We start from the raw sequence: 6,980 nt of genomic DNA on the forward strand, positions 1-6,980 counted from the left end.
ATAGCAACCAATCACAGCTCAGCTTCTTTTGAACAGCTGTGTTGAAATGAAAGATGCTTCGTGATTGGTTGGTGATACACACACACACACACACACATTCAGTGAGAGATGCTCACATCTGTATTATAAGGCTATGCTCATATCTGTATTATAAGACTATGCTCACATCTATATTATAAGGCTATGCTCACATCTGCATTATAAGGCTATAGGGTCTATGACACTGATGGCGAACCTATGGCACGCGTGCCAGAGAGGGCACGCAGAGCCCTCTCAGCTGGCACGCACGAAAACGCCTCATCCTTCAGGAGCTGCAGCTTCCTGCCTCACACACATTGAGCGGTGCGGCCGCGGAGCTGAATGATGATGTCATCCTGCCGCGCTGCTCAATGTGTGAGAGGAAGTGAGAGGAAGGAAGCTGCCGGCGCGTGGAGAGGTGAGTGTGGCAGCTGTGCCAGTGAAGCTGCTGTGGTGTGTGTGTCACGTGGACCCATCCTGTGTGACACAACCCGCAGGCCGGTAACTGAAACAACAAGACACGGCACGTGTAACTGTCCTGTGTGACACGACCCACAGGCCGGTAACTAAAACAACAAGACCCGGGGGAAGGGGAAACAGTTACAATGGTGGGCCCTGCGATAGGGAACGGGGACATGGAGACCTCCTGCACTCCCCTGAGTCAGTGTCCCTAACTCTCCTAACGTTCCCTATACAGGCTCCTCACCTGTCACCGAGCCGGAACCTGTGACCCCTAGCACACCCTACACCTATCCCTTGCTAGGGAGCTGTTTGGTGCAGGCACTGGCCCCACCGCTGTACTAATACACACCAGGGAAAAATGCAAATGGAAACACCACTTAGCTTTGCTCTGTTGCTCTTGCTCCCAGCAACAGAGTCCACCACCAGAATGCAGCTTTCCTCCTGAATAGCTGCCACCAAGCTCTGTCAGAGCAGCAAGGAAATCCCCTGTGACTCCTTTCACACCAGGACTTTGACTGTGCTGCAAGGAACTCTCTCTCTAGCTCCTTTCTCCACCAAGGATGGTTGGAAATGAACACTATCACCAACAGTGATTGCAACACCTGGCACTCTTTTATAGCAAAGCCAGAGCAATCACACCTGTTAGTGATTCCCGTGTAATAACGCTAACCACCACCGGGGGCAAACTAGAACAAAAGACACCACTGTGCAATGACCCTAATGGCCACCGGGGGCAAAACTAAACTTAAGCACCACAGCTTAAGGAAAAAAAAGGTTACTGGTGCATTTTATCGGTCATGATCCAGCATGGATCATGACAGTACCCTCCCCTTAATGAAGGGCCTCTGGACCCTCAAGACCGCTCCTCATCAGGGAACCACCTACAGCGGGGACGCCCAGGTCCAGAGTTCACCCCAGCAACTACTTCAGGTTTATGACAAACGAGCACCGCTGGCATTGGCAATGTATGTTCCGGAGGCAACACCCATCTCCAAAGCACCGATCTGGGGAACGAGAGGTGTATGGGCAAGTATGTGGTTAACTCCAGCTGGTAAATCTCCGAGCCCTGGATAGCCGACACCAAATACGGCCCGATCACCTGAGAATTCCAGACCCCCGCAACACACTTCCACTGGATGTTTTTGGTGGCCACCCATACATGCTCGTTCACACACAGGTCCGGACCTGAACGTTTATTGCCACACATTCGTTTGTCAAAATAGGGTGAACTCTTTCTTGAACTGACAACAGAGGCGTCCCCCTGTGTCACCACACTCACACCCCCGCAATTCACCAAGGGAAACACCACCCTCCAACCCCTCCTATTACGAGGTCTGTGCCTCTCAGGGTTGGCCAATGGTGAGGGTTGAGCCTTGCCCGTGCTCTCCTGCAGCCCCTCTGCTGGTCTCACGGGAGAGGAAGGGGACGATTGTAGAGAGACGGCAGAGACCCTAATGGCCACCAGGGGCAAAACCAAACTTAAGCACCACAGCTTAAGGAAAAAAAAAAGGTTACTAGTGCATTTTATCTGTCATGATCCAGCATGGATCATGACAGTGTGTCAATGATGGGGAGAGGGCCAATGATGGGGAGAGGGCCAATGATGGGAATGATGGGGAGAGGGCCAATGATGGGGAGAGGGCCAATGATGGGAGTGATGGGGAGAGGGCCAATTATGGGAGTGATGAGGAGATGGCCAATGATGGGGAGAGGGCCAATGATGGGGAGAGGGTCAATGATGGGAGTGATGGGGAGAGGGCCAATGATGGGAGTGATGGGGAGAGGACCAATGATGGGGAGAGGGCCAATGATGGGGAGAGGGTCAATGATGGGAGTGATGGGAAGAGGGCTAATGATGGGTAGAGGGTCAATGATGGGAGTGATGGGGAGAGTGCCAATGATGGGGAGAGGGCCAATGACGAGAGTGATGGGGAGAGGGCCAATGATGGGGAGAGGGCCAATGATGGGGAGAGGGCCAATGATGGGATTGATGGGGAGAGGACCAATGATGGGGAGAGAGCCAATGATGGGAATGATGGGGAGAGGACCAATGATGAGGAGAGGGCCAATGATGGGGAGAGGGCCAATGATGGAGAGGGCCAATGATGGAGAGGGCCAATGATGGGATTGATAGGGAGAGGGCCAATGATGGGGAGAGAGCCAATGATGGGAGTGATGATGAGAGGACCAATGATGGGGAGAGGGTCAATGATGGGCGTGATGGGTAGAGGGCCAATGATGGGGAGAGGGCCAATGATGGGAGTGATGGGGAGAAGACCAATGATAGGGAGAGGGCCAATGATGGGAGTGATGGGGAGAGGGCCAATAATGGGTAGAGGGCCAATGATGATTGTGATGGGGAGAGGACCAATGATGGGAGTGATGGGGAGAGGGCCAATGATGGGGAGAGGGCCAATGATGGGGGTGATGGGGAGAGGACCAATAATGGGGAGAGGGCCAATGATGGGAGTGATGAGGAGAGGGCAAATGATGGAGAGAGGGCCAATGATGGGAGTGATGGGGAGAGGGCCAATGATGGGAGTGGGGGACAGGGCAGTGATGGGGAGGAGGAAATGATGGAGGTGGTGGAATGGGCAATTTCTACATGAAGGGGATCATGATGGGGCATATTTCTGCATGAAGGGGATCATAATGGGGCAATTCTACATGAATAGGATCATGATGGGGCATATTACTAAAAGAAGGGGATCATGATGGGGCATATTACTACAAGAAGGAGATCATGATGGGGCATATTACTATAAGAAAGGGACAATGATGGGGCATATTGCTACAAGAAGGGGATCATGATTGGGCATATTTCTGCATGAAGGAGATCATGATGGGGCATATTTCTGCATGAAGGCGATCATTATGGGGCATATTTCTGCATGTAGGGGATCATGGTGGGGCATATTTCTGCATGAATGGGATCATGATGGGGCATATTTCTGCATGAAGGGGATCATGATGGGGCATATTTCTGCATGAATGGGATCATGATGGGGCATATTTCTGCATGAATGGGATCATGATGGGGCATATTTCTGCATGAATGGGATAATGATGGGGCATATTTCTGCATGAAGGGGATCATGATGGGGCATATTTCTGCATAAATGGGATCATGATGGGGCATATTTCTGCATGAATGTGATCATGATGGGGCATATTTCTGCATGAATGGGATCATGATGGTGCATATTTCTGCATGAAGGGGATCATGATGGGGCATATTTCTACATGAAGGGGATCATGATGGGGCATTGGCACTTCGTCATAAATAATTGGGTTTTAGGTTGCAGTTTGGGCACTCGGTCTCAGAAAGGTTTGCCATCACTGGTCTATGAGATGCTGTTGAGATCTTAAATACGACAGATCTGGAATACCGCCATGTCTTCCCATATTGCCCTGTAGCATAGGTGTAAACCAAGACTAGATCTTTTGGAACAATCAAAACTTGAAGAAAGTCATGCAAATGTCATCACATAGCACCTGCTCCTCTTGTTTTGAAAGTGTCAGAACTACTGTACCAGCAAGTAATGGATTACTGTGGAAATGTGGGAGTAAGCTGTCCTTCATTCTTTGGCTACATTCACATGATCATATATTCTACCCGAGTGTTGTCCATGGAAAAAACTGACACAGACAGCACTTGGACCAATTGTAATTAGTAGGCACGTTGAGGTCTTTTGCTTTTTTTTTCCACAGACCAAAAGTCATGTGAAAAAAACTGCAGCATGCATTAGTTTCTTCGTATTTTGGATGAGACTTGGCCGTTCAAGTCTATGAGTGCACAAAAATAATCAGATGCTATAAGGATCAGCCATAGAGCATACGATTTTTATAAATACTATTATTAACATAAGAAACTTTTTTGGTCTTGTACACTTAAGTCACTGCTGATGTGTAAAAACAGGAGCTATATGGGTGACAGTACAAATGAAAAAAACACCTTTATCTCTGGATGAAAGTGACACAATTTTTGTATAAAGTATGCTCATGTGAACTTAGCCTTTCTGCATTTTGAGTATTAGGGTAATTTATGCAATTATGCTAATATCAACAGAAAAATAATCAGACATCAAGATGACTATGGATCTTGTGACTTACACAGGGGGTGCACCAAACCACTTAAATCACTTGAAGAAGTGTATGGTGGGCACAAACCTCTTGCCAGTTTAAGGCTGTACTAATGCCACCGTGTTTTGCATTATTGCTTTACCAACTGTTTGGTCTTTCAATGGCCAGATTCAAGAAAACACAATGTGCTAACGCCTTGGTCTTACCTGAAGTTCTCCTTACTTGACCATTCATAGTTTGATGTGGAATTTGGTGGAGTCCAACCTGTTGATAGATAATTATGATGTTTCTTGATCTGAAGCGGATCTCATCAGTCAGCTGCCTTCAGTAAGGTCTACTCCTCTGAGCTGTCTATTACATTTGGCCATTTGAGGTTCTCCTGTCCCATCCCATCGGTTCTTCACTCTTTTCTTACTAATTTTAATAACCTGAGTCTGAAGACCTGTCATCTAACACTAAACCCAATAGTCACAGCCTCACGTCTCAGTCTCTGTCACTTGTGCCCCCTCACATTGCCGTACGCCTTTTCTTACCTTCTAGTCCCCATCCTGTCCTATCACTGGAAGTGGCCTCGGCATATAGTCTACCCTGTTTATCCACACTTGCTGCTGCTAAACCACAAACTTGAGACAGTGGCATCCTCTCCCCACCCTCTTTTCCCCACCCTCCTGATCGCAGCCACCTTCTTTGCTGTAACTGAGGGCCATGGGTAAAGATTAGGGACAGTTGTTAAAGTCAGATAAAAAACAACTTGTATGTTACCTCTTCTATGTAGTTCATAGCAACAGAAATGCTTAAAATTATTAACTTTATTTGACTGATATTAAGGCATTGTGCTTATAGGTTACACTAAATAGTGATGGATAAGAGTTATATTTCAATGTTATTCTACAGCAGTGGTCCCAAACCTTACTGACCTTGAGAGCCACATCCAGCTCTGTTAGAGGGTCACAAACCACATCCAGCTCTGAGAGAGGGTCACAAACTGCATCCAGCTCTGAGAAAGGGTCACGAACCAAATCCAGCTCTGACAAAGGGTCACGGACCACATCCAGCTCTGAGAGGGGGTCACAAACCACATCTAGCTCTGAGAGAGGGTCACGAACCACATCCAGCACTGAGAGAGGGTCACAAACCACATCCAGCTCAGAAAAGGTCACAAACCACATCTAGCTCTGAGACAGGGTCACGAACCACATCCTTCTCTGAGAGAGGGTCACGGACCACATTCAGCTCTGAGAGAGGCTCACGAACCACATCTAGCTCTGAGAGAGGGTCACAAACCACATTCAGCTCTGAGAGAGGGTCACAAACCACCAAGGCTGCCACTATGAATTTTGGGGCCCCATACTAGCAAAATTTTTGGGGCCCCCTTGAGACTCCACCCAGGCTCCACCCCAGCCCCGCCTCCACCGCTCAAACTGTTCACAGCCCCACCACTCTCTCTTGGAAAAACTCCACTTCTCACCAATCACACATTAACAGTTCCCATCACCAGATCACACATATAGCTGGCAGCTTTTGTTTTAGCAAAAAGATTTTTTAGGCCGCCACAACACGGTAGACACTTTTGGCCGAGCTCTACTCTACTGTAACCTATGAAATACTTATTAAAATATGCACTACAATTTAGGTATACAGTGGGGCAAAAAAGTATTTAGTCAGTCAGCAATAGTGCAAGTTCCACCACTTAAAAAGATGAGAGGCGTCTGTAATTTACATCATAGGTAGACCTCAACTATGGGAGACAAACTGAGAAAAAAAAATCCAGAAAATCACATTGTCTGTTTTTTTTTTCATTTTATTTGCATATTATGGTGGAAAATAAGTATTTGGTCAGAAACAAGCAATCAAGATTTCTGGCTCTCACAGACCTGTAACTTCTTCTTTAAGAGTCTCCTCTTTCCTCCACTCATTACCTGTAGTAATGGCACCTGTTTAAACTTGTTATCAGTATAAAAAGACACCTGTGCACACCCTCAAACAGTCTGACTCCAAACTCCACTATGGTGAAGACCAAAGAGCTGTCAAAGGACACCAGAAACAAAATTGTAGATCTGCACCAGGCTGGGAAGACTGAATCTGCAATAGCCAACCAGCTTGGGGTGAAGAAATCAACTGTGGGAGCAATAATTAGAAAATGGAAGACATACAAGACCACTGATAATCTCCCTCGATCTGGTGCTCCACGCAAAATCCCACCCCGTGGGGTCAGAATGATCACAAGAACGGTGAGCAAAAATCCCAGAACCACGCGGGGGGACCTAGTGAATGAACTGCAGAGAGCTGGGACCAATGTAACAAGGCCTACCATAAGTAACACACTACGCCACCATGGACTCAGATCCTGCAGTGCCAGACGTGTCCCACTGCTTAAGCCTGTACATGTCCGGGCCCGTCTGAAGTTTGCTAGAGAG

General features: G+C 47.7%; 1 protein-coding gene across 1 annotated transcript in view; it reads right to left on the minus strand.

The window, feature by feature from the left end:
• NFE2 (nuclear factor, erythroid 2) overlaps positions 1-5,020 on the minus strand; it is a 30,035-nt gene extending 25,015 nt beyond the window's left edge. The window contains exon 1 of the mRNA XM_073546264.1: positions 4,770-5,020. The gene's annotated coding sequence lies outside the window, so the exon portion shown is untranslated. The remainder of the gene's footprint in view (positions 1-4,769) is intronic.
• Between the last annotated feature and the right edge of the window lie 1,960 nt (positions 5,021-6,980).

The sequence above is a fragment of the Dendrobates tinctorius genome, unplaced genomic scaffold, assembly GCF_039654945.1.
Source record: "Dendrobates tinctorius isolate UK_male_01 unplaced genomic scaffold, ASM3965494v1 ptg000145l, whole genome shotgun sequence".
Lineage (NCBI taxonomy): Eukaryota > Metazoa > Chordata > Amphibia > Anura > Dendrobatidae > Dendrobates > Dendrobates tinctorius.